The 14,993-nt window shown below is 37.6% G+C and overlaps 2 long non-coding RNA genes across 2 annotated transcripts in view; one reads left to right on the top strand and one right to left on the bottom strand.

The window, feature by feature from the left end:
* The window catches only part of LOC132663644 (uncharacterized), a 42,277-nt gene continuing 27,284 nt past the window's right edge, over window positions 1-14,993 (bottom strand). Inside the window, exon 3 of the long non-coding RNA XR_009603182.2 lies at window positions 1-134. This is a non-coding gene — a long non-coding RNA (uncharacterized LOC132663644). The remainder of the gene's footprint in view (window positions 135-14,993) is intronic.
* LOC132663646 (uncharacterized) lies at window positions 1,006-14,528 on the top strand. The gene is made up of 3 exons (XR_009603184.2): window positions 1,006-1,111; window positions 8,686-8,742; window positions 14,200-14,528. It is a non-coding gene; the product is annotated as an uncharacterized LOC132663646 (long non-coding RNA).

The raw sequence follows: 14,993 nt of genomic DNA, 5'->3' as shown, positions 1-14,993 counted from the left end.
TTTTGCTCTCATCCTCTCTGTGTCTGGATTGATTTTTCCTTTCTCAGAATAACCCCATCCCTTTGGGGTGTGTCCATTGTCCCGAACAAGACTATAGGAGTTGAGTCTTTCTTCCTCAGAGCTCTCTTGTCACTCTAGAATCCAGAGAATAAAAAGGGTACCTGGATTTCTAAAACATTTCAACATCAGCTTTTATTCCACAGTGAAAGGTTAAATGTATTGTTTTCCCTAAAGTGATGATTTTAGAACAAGTGTGATTTTATATTCATATAAAATTCTAAGAACAAAAATACCAAGATCTCAATATCCTTTACAAAAATATTCAAAAATTCATTTCTGTCAAGAATTACAGTTTTAATATTAAAGGAAACTACCCTGAAATGTATTTTAAATGTAATTATATAGCTCATACTGTGTCATCTATTCTCATTTACCAGTGTCTATTCTATTTAGGTTAAAATGAACTAAATTTCTATTTCTGACTGAACCTTATTATTACTGAAAAATGCATCATATTTTCTCCCAGTGTAGATATGCATGAGAAGAATATTTTGTGTAAAAATTAATTGCCTTTTTTTTCTTGGCACATTACAAGGAGGACTATTTTGGAAGTAAAAAATATTAATGATTACTCTGATTCACCAATTGGACGTTTCTTCAATACTGTGACACAAAATTTCCTTCCATTGTAGTCGGAATGTGAGATAAATGTGTGTTTTTTCCAGATGGCTCTAATTCCTTAGTTTGTATCTAAATTTATAAGTCATGGAATAAACAAGCCTAGAATCTGGCTCCCTGGGACAGTGAAGTTTATTGGGCACAGCATCTTGGCCAAAGAAGTGTACTCCTGGCCTCTAAAATACTACTGAGGAGACTTATCTGACCTCTACACGAGCCCAGAGGAGAGAGCTCTCCCCTCACAAAGGCAGCCTGTCCCAATTCTGTAGAAATATAATCGTAAGTTCCATCTTATGTTGCACTAACATGAACCTTCTTGATAGATGCACCTATTGGTCCTGCTTCTGGAAGATAAAAGATAAGCTTTATTTCTCTCTTGTGAAAGATCCTTTCAGATATCTGAAGACAGCTAACATGCCTTCTCTGTTCCCAGGTAAACAAAATAAACAAACCTACATATTTTTCATGTTTGTTTTGGTTGAGGCTCTGGATGTGTATCACTTTGATCATGGTCTCCTTAAAAACTGCTTCTCAGAAAAGAGCACAATGTTTTACACTGACCAGTGCCAAGTACAGTGGGGGCTACTATTGTGTCCCATGCATTTGCTCCTTTGCATTTATCAGCATAATCTAGGCATGGGAGAAAGGAAGTAAGGAAGGGTCCCAGACAGGGTGGAAGAGAGGTAAGAAGGGAGGAAGAAAGAGAAAACAGATGAATTGAAACAAGATCGGGGAGAAATAAATTCAAAATATATGTATTCCCTGAAGCTAAAACTAGGATCAGAACTATCATCTAGTGACTAAGCTTTGGACCTCTGGCAAGGCTGGAAAGCTCATATCAAACCTCCTGCATTAAGCCTGGGGCCTTTGAAGCAACAACTGATGGGGACTATGAAAATACAAATCCTCTCCCAAGCAAATATCCTCAAATCACACTCTCAGGTTCCCCCAGACTAATTAAATAAATGTGAGCTCATGTTATTGGTAAACATAGAAGGAAATTAGGATGAGCAAAACCAACAAAGAACAGATTTAGATCCCCCACTACAATCACCCCCCCCCCAACTCAAATATGTGAATTATTAGATGCAGCCTCTGAGATGATTCTGAACAGAAATTCCAAAGAAAAAAATCTTGGAATCATAAAACAACCTGATTAAGGGATAGATCACTGTCAAAAATGGTCAGAGAAACTTTTAACATGATCATGGGTGCATTGGTCAGCAGTTTCCCCTGTTCAGCATAGAAATCTGAAAGCCACAAAAATGTGGAAAACAAAATACAAATTTTGGTAAAATTAAGAGACTCCAAAATAGTTGTAAAGGCTGCTGAACCTTTAAGATTCACGTGGCAGTAAGTGGAGAGAAGCCTATGAGCAATGTGGTAGGCAGAATCCTAAAATCCATAACCCCCACCAACATGCCTGCCCTCATCTAAGGGAGTATGAATATGATGAATGCAATATTACACCTGTGATTATGTTACATTACACGACAAATGAGATTTTGCAGATGCAATTAAGAGTACTAGTCAGTTGATTTTGAGTTAATTGACAGGGAGATTATCTGGGTGGGCCTAATCTAATCACATGAGCCCTTTGAAAGCAGAGAGTTTTCTGTCTGATGGCAGAAGAGAAATCTCTTTCATCAGTTTTCTGTCTGATGGTGGATCTAAAACAGAAGGCGTCTACTATATCGTACACCTGAAACTACTATAACATTGTATGTTAACTGGAATTAAAGTAAAAACTTAAAAAGCCAAAAACAAAACAACAACAACAAACACAGAAGAGTGCAAGGTGCTGTTGCTAGCTTTGAAGATGGAGGGGCTGTGTGAAGGATGAGAGTGGCTTCAAGGAGCTCTAAGAGTGGTGTGCCCCTGACAGCTAGTAGGAAAATGGAGACCCCGGGCATATAATTGTGGGGAGATGAACTCTTCCAATAATCAGAATGAGCTTGGAAATGATTTCTTCCATAGAGACTTCAGATAAGAGCCCAGCCCAGCTGACACCTTGATCTTAGCCTTGTGAGACCCTAATTACAGAACTCAGTGAAGCCTGCCCCACTTCTGGCCTATAGAACTATGAGCTAATGTTTTAAGCTATTAAATTTGTGGTCATTTGTTATGAAAACTAAAGTTATAGAAAACTAAAATAAGTGATATTTCAGAAAGTACTACTTTTTTTAAGTTTTTATTTAAATTCCAATTGACATACAGTGTAATATTAGTTTCAGGTGTAGAATTCAATACTTAACATACAATACCTAGTGCTCAACCCAAGTGCCCTCCTTAATCTCCATCATTATTTTATCCGTTCTTCTACCCAATTCCCTTCTGGTAACCATCAGCTTGTTCCCTATAGTTAAGAGTCTGTATCTTGGTTTTCCTCTCTCTCCCTATGTTCATTTGTTTTGTTTCAGATAATTCATATGAGTGAAATCATATGATATTTGTTTTTCTCTCACTGACTTATTTAGCTTAGCGTAATACTCATTAGCTCCATCCACATTGTTGCAAATGGCAAGATTTCATTCTTTTTTATGGCCAATATTCCAGTGTGTGTGTGTGTGTGTGTGTGTGTGTGGGTGTGTGTGTGTGTACACAGTGGAATATATATATATATTCCACTTATTATACATAAGAAATATATATATACATATATATACATACACATATATATATGTATATATATACTTTATCAATTCATCAGTGGATGGACATTTGGGCTCTTTCCATAATTTGGCTACTGTTGCTAATGCTACTATAAACATCAGGGTGCATGTATCCCTTCAAATTGGTATTTTTGTATCCTTTGGGTAAATACCTAGTAGCGAAATTGCTGCATTGTAGGTTAGTTCTACTTTTAACTTTTTGAGGAACTTCCATACTATTTTCCAGAGTGGCTGTACCAGTTTGCATTCCCACCAACAGTGTAAGAGGGTTCCCTTTTCTCCGCATCCTCGCCAACACGTGTTGTTATCTGTTGTTACTTTTGACTATTCTGACAGGTGTGAGGTGTTATATCATTGTAGTTTTTATTTCTTTCTCTGATGAGTGATGTTGAGCATCTTTTCATGTGACTGTTGTCCATCTGTATTTCTTCTTTGGAAAAACATCTATTCATGTCTTCTGCCCATTTAAAAAAAATTTTTTTAACATTTATTCATTTTTGAGAGACAGAGAGAGACAGAGCATGAGTAGGGGAGGGGCAGAGAGAGAGGGAGACACAGCATCCAAATCTGGCTCCAGGCTCTGAGCTGTCAGCACAGAGCCTGACATGGGGCTCAAACTCACGGACTGTGAGATCATGACCTGAGCTGAAGTCGGACGCTTAACCTACTGAGCCACCCGGGTGCCCCCCCTCCCCACCATGTCTTCAGCCCATTTTTTTAACTGGATTATTTGTTTTTTGGGTGTTGAGTTTGATAAGTTCTTTATATATTTTGGATACTAACCCTTCATCAGATATGTCATTTGCAAATATCTTCTCCAATTGCATAGGTTGCCTTTTAGTTTTGTTGATTGATTCCGTTGCTGCCTAGAAGCTTTTTATTTTGATGAAGTCCCAATAGTTTATTTTTGCCTTTATTTCCCTTGCCTAAGGAAACATATTTAGAAAAATGATGCAGTAGCCAATGCCACAGAAATTACTGCCTGTGCTCTCTTCTAGCATTTTTATGGTTTCAGGTCTCATATTTAAGTCTTTACTCCATTTTGAGTTTATTTTTGTGTATGGCGTAAGAAAGTAATGTTACAAAAGCAACATTCTTTTGCATGTTGCTGTCCAGTTTTCCCAGCAACATTTGTTGAAGAGACTGTCTTTTCCCCATTGCCTATTCTTTCCTCCTTTGTTGGAGATTAGTTGACCATATAGTTGTGGGTTCGTTTCTGGGTCTTCCATTCTGTTCTGTTGATCTATGTGTCTATCTTTGTGCCAGAATCATAATATTGATTGCTACAGCTTTGTAATAGAACTTGAAATCTGGAATTGCGATGCCTCTTTTTCAAGATTGAAAAAGCAATCTTGAAAAAGCCCCTCTTGCGTGGGGCTCTCTATCGTCGGTCAGCTTTATCTGCGCTGGAAGGAGCCTAATCGGCCTCGTCCCCTCAGGCTCAGTCTTTTCTTTCCCATTGTCTTCTGCCTCTGCACCATCTTCCTGGTGGCCGTACCGCTTTACAGTGATACCATCAACTCCCTCATCGGCATTGGCATTGCCCTCTCGGGCTTGCCCTTTTACTTCCTCATCATCAGAGTGCCAGAACACAAGCGACCTCACTGCCTCCGAAGGATTGTGGCATCCACTACATGGTACCTCCAGGTCCTATGTATGTCAGTTGCTGCAGAGATGGATTTGGAAGATGGAAGAGAGATACCCAAGCAACGAGATCCCAAGTCTAACTAAACACCATCTAGAATTCTAAGATGCGGAAAGCGGGGGCCTCTTGTCTCTTGCTGGCTGGAGCCAAAGAAGAGAAAAGGAAAGTACACTTTTTCAAGATTGCTCTGGCTATTTGGGGTCTTTTGTGGTTCCATAGGAATTTTAGAATTGTGTGTTCTAGCTCTATGAAAAAATGCTATTGGTATTTTGATAGAAATTGCATTAAATGTATAGACTGCTTTGGGAAATACAGACATTTTAACAATATATGTTCTTCTGATCCATGAGCATGGAATGTCTTTCCATTTCTTTGTGTCATCTTCAATCTCTTTCATCAGCGTTTCAGTTTTCAGAGTACAGATCTTTAACCTCTTTGGTTAGGTTTATTCCTATGTATCTTAAGGTTTTTGGTGCAATTATAAATGGGATTGATTCCTTGATTTCTTTCTCCTGCTTCATTATTAGTGTATAGAAATGCAACAGATTTCTGCACATTGATTTTATATCCTGTGACTTTACTGAATTCGTGTGTCAGTTCTAGCAAATTTTTTTGATGGAGTCTTTCAGGTTTTCTATGTAAAGTGTATACAGTATCATGTTATCTGCAAATAATGGAAGTTTGACTTCTTCCTTGCTGATTTGGATGCCTTTTATTTCTTTGCGTTGTCTGATTGCTGAGGCTAGGGTGTCCAGTACTATATTACATAAAAGTGATGAGAGTGGACACTCTGGTTCCAGACCTTAGGGGAATGGCTCTCAGTTTTACCCCATTGAGGATGATATACGTGTGTGTGTGTGTGTGTGTGTGTGTGTGTGTGTGTGTGTGTGTGTGTTTTTATGGCCTTCATTATGTTGAGGTATCTTCCCTCTAACCCTACTTTGTTGAGGGCTTTTATCATGAATGGATGTTGTACTTTGTCAAATGCTTTTTTCTGCATCTATTGAAAGAATCATATGATTCTTATCCTTTCTTTCATAATGTGGTATATCACATCGATTGATTTGTGAATATTGAACCACTCTTGCAGCCCAGGAATAAATCCCACTTGATCGTGGTGAATAATTCTTATAATGTAGTGTTGGTTTGCTAGTATTTTATTGAGAATTCTTGCATTCTGTGTTCATCAGGGATATTGGCCTGTAGTTCTCTTTTCAGTGGAGTCTTTATTTAGTTTTGGTATGGGGACAGTACTGGCCTCATAGAATGAATTTGGAAGTTTTCCTTCCATTTCTTTTTTTTTTTAATAGTTTCAGAAAGACAGGTTTTAACTCTTCTTCAAATGTTTGGTGGAATTCATCTGTGAAGCCATCTGGCCCTGAACTTTGGTTTGTTGGGAGATTTTCAATCACTGATTCAATCTCTTTGCTGGTTATCGGTCTGTTCAAGTTTTCTATTTCTTCCTGTTTCAGTTTTGGTCGTTTATGTCTCTAGGAATTTATCCATTTCTTCCAGGTTGTCCAATTTGTTGACATATAGTTTTTCATAATATTGTCTTATAATTTTACTTTTGTGGTGTTGATTGTTATTTCTTCTCTCTCATAAGTGATTTTATTTATTTGGGTCCTTTCTCTTTTCTTTTATCAAAAAATCTGGCTAGGAGTCTATCAATTTTATTAGTTTTTTCAAAGAACCAGCTTCTGGTTTCATTGATCTGTTCTATTGTTCTTTTAGTTTTTATATCATTTATTTCTGATCTAACCTTTACTCTTTCCCTTCTTTGGCTGACTTCAGGCTTCTTTTGTTGTTTCTTTTCTAGCTCCTTTAGATTTAAGGCTAGGTTGTTCATTTGAGATTTTTTTCTTGCTTCTTGAGGTAGACCAGCATTGTTATACAGTTCCCTCTTATGACTGCTTTTGCTGCATCCCAAAGGTTTTGGACAGTTTTGATTTCATTTTCATTCATTTCCATGTATTTTTTAATTTCTTCCTTGATTTCCTGGTTGGCCCATTCATTGTTCAGTAGCATGTTGTTTAACATCCATGTATTTGTGGTCTTTCCAAATTTTTTCTTGTGGTTGACTTCAAGTATCATAGAGTTGTAGTCATAAAATATGCATAGTATGATCTCAGTCTTTTTGTACTTGTTGAGGCCTGATTTGTGACCTAGTATGTAATCTACTGTGGAGAATGTCCCATGTGACTTGAACATAATGTGTACTCTGCTGCTTTAAGATGGAATGTTCTGACTATATATGTTAAGTTCATCTGGTCCAGTGTGTCATTCAAAGCCATTGTTTCCTTGTTGATTTTCCACTTAGATGATCTATCCATTGATATAAGTGGGGTGTTAAAGTCCTCTGCTTATTATCAATGAGTTCCTCTATGTTATTGTTTTACATATTTGCGTGGTCTCATGTTGGGTGCATAAATATCTACAATTGTTAGATCTTCTTGTTGGATAGTCCCCTTTATTACTGGCCTTCTTCATTTCTTGTTACAGTCTGGTTTAAAATCTAGTTTGTCTGATATTAAGATTGCTACTCCGGCTTTCCTTTGATGCATGATAAATGTTTCTTCATTCCCTCACTTTGAATCTTCAGGTGTCTTTAGGTCTAAAATGAGTCTTTTGTAGGCAATATATAGATGGTTCTTGTTTTGTTGTTGTTGTTTTTTTTTTTATTTTTTAACTCATTTTCCATTTTTTAACTCATTCTGACACCTTATATCTTTTGATTGGACCATTTAGTCTATTTACATCCAGAGTAATTATTGATAGATATGTATATAGTGCCATTTTATTACTTGTTTTGTTGTTATTTCTGGAGATTTTCTCTTTTCCTTTCTCATCTTTATCAATTTTGGTCTTTACTTTCTGTTGAAAGAGTCCCCTTTAATATTTCTTGCAGGGCTGGTTTAGTGGTCACGAACTCCTTTAGTCTTTTGTCTGTGAAACTCTTTATCTTTGCTTCTATCAGAAAGTTAACTATTTAAAAAAAAATCCCTAGAGATGATGAATGAGATCTGCAGGTACAAAAAAAATGTCTCTAGTGAGCAGCACATGGGTTGGGAAGAAAGTGAGGTGAATGCTATCAGATTACCCCCTTATGAATGACATAAGAAGTGAGCAGAAAAGAGGTTCCTCATTTATAATGTCCAGTGAGCCTAGTTCTTATAATCTTTGCTAATAGGACATTTTGATTGCTCTTTTCTCCAATGTAAAGCTATGTCCTTTGTTTCATTTTAATTCTTTTGACTTTGAGTTACACTTGTTTGATATTAATACTGCAACATATACTCTTAGGTTATTTGTGTTTTCCTGGTACATCTTGGCTTACCTTTTTATTCTTAAGTCATATAGCATTACTTAGGAGGGAGTTCACTAATAGATAGAATATAGTCGATCTTTGCTTTTCAAAAAGGAAGTTTAAACCATTTTCCTTGGTTGCCATAACTTAGTTTTTGTCAAGTTACATTATCTTTTTCTTTCTTTTCAATGTTTTCTTGCTTTCTTTTTATCTCTGTCTATGGACCATGCTTTATTTACTATTATCCTCATTGACTTCAAAAGTATTTATTCAATTTTTTCCCATAGGTGCCCCAAAGTATATATTGTATTTTTAATTTTACTAGTGGTTCTTATGAAGCTTTTTCAACATATTCTTTAACTTGTGCTTCCCTGTTTTTCAAGATCAGGAATGGAATGTCACCTTTTGACATCATGTGAGATGACAATGTTGAGAACAAGGTATGCCATGAACACTTATTTAATTAGACTAAGTTGAAATTAGTTCTCATTTTTCAATCTTATTTGAAATTACTAGAAACATGAGACTCACACAATGGCTCAGGCAGCTGGAGGCGGGGGAGAAATTTAAACAATACCACCTCTGGTAAAGCAAAAATGTTTCTAAATGAATGGTAACAGAGCACTGCCAGAGTTTTGTTATTATCACTTAGTTATTATTACTTAATACTCATTGTTGGGAGCCACTGAAGTGCTACATTTTGAAATGTATGTATAAAAATCAGTTCAGTCATTGACAGTCAATCTCTCTGCCTGCTCAAATGAAACCCAGTGGGGAATGACTGGTTCGTTTACTTTTCAGTGTCTTTTGCTTCCTTATCTAAACTCCCATGTGTAGCAGTACCTCCACAACTCCCAGAAAGAGTCTCTGAATGCCTGCGTGTGGCATCCTGTCCAAGGGCAATTTAATTGTCAGGATATATCATCATCAAGTCCTTTAGCAAGTTGCCCACTTACCACTATAGCTCCATGAATAGCTTTATCAGGATGACACAGTCTTAATCACTTAAATCCAAGAGAGAATAATAGTAGAGAGCTGTTTCAAAGGTTCACACAGTGGTTGCATTAAGGGGTGTGGATAAAACATGATGACTATGAAGGTATTTTGTGAGAAAAATCAGTCATCATTTTAATTTGCCTTCCATTTCCTGCCCATATTATTTTTCCAACTGCAGGATAACCTTTATAGCTGATCCAAGGATTTGTTAGCATGACTCCCAGAGGCTTCTGGGAAAGTGACCTCTCTCCTGGTTCTGCGGTACTAAGTTTAAGAATATACTTGGATCATTGGGTACCTGGGTGTCTCAGTTGGTTAAGTGTCCAACTCAGGTCAAGATCTCATGACTCGTGAGTTCGAGCCCCACATAGGGCTCTGTGCTGACAGCTCATTTGCCTAGAGCCTGCTTTGGATTCTGTGTCTCCCTGTCTCTCTGCCCCTCCCCTACTTGCTCTCTCTCTCTCTCTCTCTCTCTCTCTCTAAGATACATAAACATTAAAAAAAAGAATATACTTGGATCAGGAAGCAGCAGGTTGCATGTACAAATATGGTGAATAGGGACAATTCATGCTTAAGTTTACTGTATTGTGGTGTACTGACTCCTATGATTATATTCGGTGTTATATACATTAACAATGACCAGACCATATATAAAAACAGAACTCTGACCTACAACCTGCAACAACCTATCAAATCAACCAGCCCAGGAAGTCAGCCTGCTATAAGTTACACCTGTGTAAAGTCACACTGCTATCTCTCTCTACTGATAGCCCAGGAAGCCAGACAATAACCCCAGTAACAATTGTCCCCAAATGACAATTTGATTAATGATGGACAATTCTCCTTGTATTTGTCCCCAACCTGCCTACAGCTTCTTCATGCCCACAGCTTCCAATCAGGGCATACTTGAAGCCTTTCCCACCCCCACTCTTCTGCCTGCCTTTGAGTATCTGCCAAAATGCAAGTGACGTGGCTGGCTCCCTTGCTGTAGCAAGCACCGAATAAATAGCCTTTGCTTCTTCTCATTTGGTTGGTCTTTGTTGAGTTCCAGTATAAAGCTGAGCTTAATGAGGTGCTTCTGGTGTCAAAGAAGTGGTCCTCAGCACATCCCCAGGCTACTCTGCTTAGAGAACTGATCCAGTGTTATGCATTTAAGTCTAGATGTAAAGAGAAAGACTATTAACTCCCCCAGAAGGACTGATAAGATTCTCCCTTGGGTCTTATCATCTGTAACTATGTACGCAATGGTGAGGATTTCAGAAGCTAGAATCTCCATCTGGCCTGAATGATATTGCTGACCTCTGTGATGTCTATCATGACTGTGCTGACTTCCTTGTATACCCTTTAGAGAATTAAACCCTGCTTTATGTACCCAAAGAGCATGTGGGTGGTCTGTCAGTCTGAACTTACAATGACTCTGTCAATACAATGGTCATGCACACCCCACATCTCAGACTGGGTAGGTAACTGTTATATATTTTGGAATGAATATAAAGATTTTTGTTTTCTGTCCCAGGCTAGAATTTATAAATAAATGACTGTTTATGGTAGTATTTCTTAACCTGGTACCATTTAGAAGTGAAAGGGCAATATAGGCAAAGAGAGCAGCATAAGAAAGGCGAGGAGGCGGGACATATAGAGTGATGCTGTGCATCTCATGGGACTCCAAAATGCGCCATATGGTTTATCTCTACCTTCCAATGTGCACTTGCAGCTTCTACAAGCAGAGGGATTAGTGGAAGGAAAAACTGAAGCCAACACCTTTGCCCTGAGGGAAGCCTTTTAAGACCATTAAGTTCTGAGTTCTCTTGAACTAAGGGAAAAAGCAAATCGACACAGGCTCCTCTGGGCTTCCAAGACATTTCCATCTGAATGCTGTTCTCTTTCATTCCCACTGCACACGGACCACAGTCACGTTTGACTCTAAGTGGAACCTTGACACAGTCCAGATGTCCATTTTCAATCATTTGAGACCTAAATATGTCAACAAATATTTCAGAGGGTACATTAGATAAAACAGTTATTTGCTAAATATGAATGTCTAATTCTCTCTTTGCATTGCCAATTCCCTTTTTGGTATTAATCATGGTTGCTAACATTCACGTCATTATCTATAATAGAGCTCCCAATCTGTCAATTTGTGATTCACCATTCAAGTATCAGTGATTCTTTTTTTAACCTTAAGATTTTCCTATCTTATATGTATATTGTAGAAAATAAGAAAGAAAAAGAAATAAGGAAGGAAGAAAAGAAAGAAAGAAAGGAGGAAAGAAGGGAGGTCACTTAATACCAACACCACTGTTATTATTTTGATATAAAAATTTCCAGTCTTGTTGATGTTACGTAATCACAACATATATACCATTTCATAACTACTCAATAATATGTTAACACTTTTCTACATAATTAAACACTCTACAATGTAAAAGTTAATGACAGGAAAACATTTTTAGGTTTTGAATAGTCCACACAATATCTCCTACTGTTAATAATTCATTGTTTTCTATTTTACGTTATTATAAGGAACACTGCTATTAATATCCTATTACTAAACGTAGAAATTAACTTTATGGATCAAAAAGCTAAGCACAGCTTTACAACTTTTTTTCTATGTTTGTTTATTTTTTAGAGAGAGAGAGGCAGAGCCACGAGTGGGGGAGGGGAAGAGAGAGAGGGAGACACGGAATCCAAAGCAGGTTCCAGGCTCTGAGCTTGGGGCAGAGCTCACAAACTGTGAGATCATGACTTGAGCTGAAGTCAGACGCTTAACCAACTAAGCCACCCAGGTGCCCCAATATGACTCTTGATCTCTGAATCAAAAAGCCCTCCAGAAAGGTTGTAAGAATTTATACTCCCTCTAGCAGTGCATGAATGCGTTCATTTTCCCATATCGCCTTTGTATGAATATCATACTTAAGGAGGTCATTTTTCCTCTCTTTGCCCTTTCTTCCCTTTCTTCCTCTTGCCAACTGTTAATGCAACACTATACCAGAGTTTTGCTAAAAGAAAGGTTTATTTGTCTTGTCCACATTTCACCACAATGCATCCCAAGAACTGTGATAGACAGAATCTGAAGAATGTGATCCAGCCCTTCCAGGATAGATCAGGCACCTGTGGGGGGAGGGGAGGGAGAAGAGTAACAGAAGAAAGCCTGGCGGCTGGAGTGGAGGTGAAAAGAACAATGAGAAAAATGAAAATGGATCCTTGTGTGTTAATCTAGGAAAGGGAAAGACTCCAAGCAGAGTTGTAGGTGACTAAATGAGAAAAGTAAATCTATGTTTTACACCATCCTCTGGATACACTGTCCAGCCTGGACTGTATCCTTGAACTTCAGACTTACGTAATTAATGACCTATTTTGAGATTTACACTTGTTTTGCTATTTCTCTCATAATCACTACCACCAACATACACTCCATTAGGAAAACCTATTCATCCTGCCTGCAAGATATAGCTTGATTTGGTCCCCTTTTCTCAAATGATGACGGATTCTTAATTGTTTTCTGTGTTCCTATCATCTATTCTGTACACAGTAGCCAGGGAATGAAGAGTCACATTGTGTCATCTTCCAAATTAAAATAATTTAATGGCTTCCTATGACTCTTAGAATAAAATCACAACTCCTCATGTGGCCTACAAGCCTTTACTCATGAGTGGGATCCTGTCTACCACTCCACACTATGAAACACTAATTCTCACCAATCCCCATCATTCTGCACCAACCACACTGACATGGTTCCTGCTTCTAAAGCACACTGAGTTCTTCCTCACACTGGAACTGTTGTTTTTGCTGTCCCACCCCTTGATTACTCTTTTTTTTTTTTTTTTTTTTTTTTTTTTGCATGAGCAGTACTTCTCATCCATCATGCCCCTCTTCAGAAAGAGCCTCCTTGACTACCCTACTAATGTTGGCTTCAACCACCAACCCATTTACTTTCCATCACACAATCCTACTTTTCCCCTTTGTTAGGAAACCCAAACAACTTTGTCTCCTTGGTCATTGTCTTCTCTAGAATGTAATCTTTATGAGTCCAATGACTTATTTTGCACTGACCTACTGTATCTCTAGCAACCTAGTAGAATGCCTAGCACATTGTTGACACTCAAAAAATGTTTCAGAAACATTTTTTGGAAGTAAATTAATGGGAGGTATATGCATAGTCAAATAAAATCATATTTTCTTCGTGGTAAAAGACTTTTCTCATGTGCACATACAATCATAAGTATAACCAAGGAGTTATTTGATTTTTAAATATTTTTAAATTTGATGAAAAGAAGCATGGCATTGTTGAATAGTCTAAAAACTATTTAATCATTGTGTCACTGGAAATAAATTTTTTGCAAGTTTTCATTATTATAAGCCATATTACCATATATAAACTTGAAGCTAATATATAATTATTAAGATTTCTTACTAAAGTAGCTTTGCTTGGTCAAAATCTTTCTATATTTTCATCAAATTTCCCTGTCAAAATATTAAACCAATTGATTTCCATCAGTAGTGAACTAAAGTTATATTCTTTTCATTTTTTAATGTTTATTTATTTTGATAGAGACAGAGTGTGAGCAGGGGATGGGCAGAGAGAGGGAGACAAGAATACAAAGCAGGCTCCAGGCTCCGAGCTGTCAGCACAGAACCTGGCTCAGGGTTGGAACTCACAAACCGCGAGATCATGACCTGAGCCCAAGTTGGCCACTTAACTGACTGAGCCACCCAGTGAACTAAAGTTCTTTTGTGCATATGGTGTATCAGCCTGCATTCAGCCAAAAAGAACAGAGAGCTGAATGGAAACTAGTTAGATTGGGAACATATCTCATTTAACAAAGGATCGATGGTAGAGCAGTTTTCAGGATCACTTGATTAAATGGCTTAATAATGTTATTCTTCTACTTTGCCCTCAGGTTGATTCCCCTCAGGATTACAAAACAACTGGAGCAGTTCTAGGTTAAACATCCCAGCAAGACCATAACCACATGTAAAAATGGATTATATCTCCTGGTGTCTCCTTCCTAGAATGAGGAAGTCTTTCCCAGGAGACCAAGAGTAGACTTACTTCAGTTCTCATTGGGTAGAAACTGGTGACATACCCTCTCCTGAATAAGTCACTGATAAGGAGAATGGAACTACCAGGAAGAGTAATAGTAATAGCTAAGTCTTAAACCAGTCTGGATTTTATCCTAGAGTAAACATGAGGATTCTACCAGTAAGGAAGAAGTTGAGGTGGGGTGGATCTTGGCAGGCAATCAATAAATAGTATCTGGTAATACTGAATATTCAGATTTTTAAAATCTTTGACAATTTGTTTGACAAAGAGCTATTACTTAACATTGCATTTATTTGACTACGTTAGTTCACATTAACATTTTCTCCTCTGTTCTACTCTTTATCTTTGTTAACTCCTTTGGGAGGTTTCAACCCTTCTTGGTGGCAGCAAAAAATAAATAAAAAAAGAAGAAAAAGGGAGGCTGACAGACTGACATCATTACTAGAATCTCAAATTGGTTGACAAGACCCATTTCTTCAGGAGAATTCCCTCCATAATTTCCAAGTCCATATGGTTCATCCAAGCACACTGACTACTCAGTAGAACAGGGAAGACAATACAAATCCACAAAACATTCATTATTTGCACTAACCACATCAACATCAACAGGAGAATCAATAGGGCTGCAAGAAGAATTTTCAAGAAGATTCT

The sequence above is a fragment of the Panthera onca genome, chromosome D4, assembly GCF_046562875.1.
Source record: "Panthera onca isolate mPanOnc1 chromosome D4, mPanOnc1 haplotype 2, whole genome shotgun sequence".
Lineage (NCBI taxonomy): Eukaryota > Metazoa > Chordata > Mammalia > Carnivora > Felidae > Panthera > Panthera onca.
This window is presented reverse-complemented; position numbering and strand designations above follow the sequence as displayed.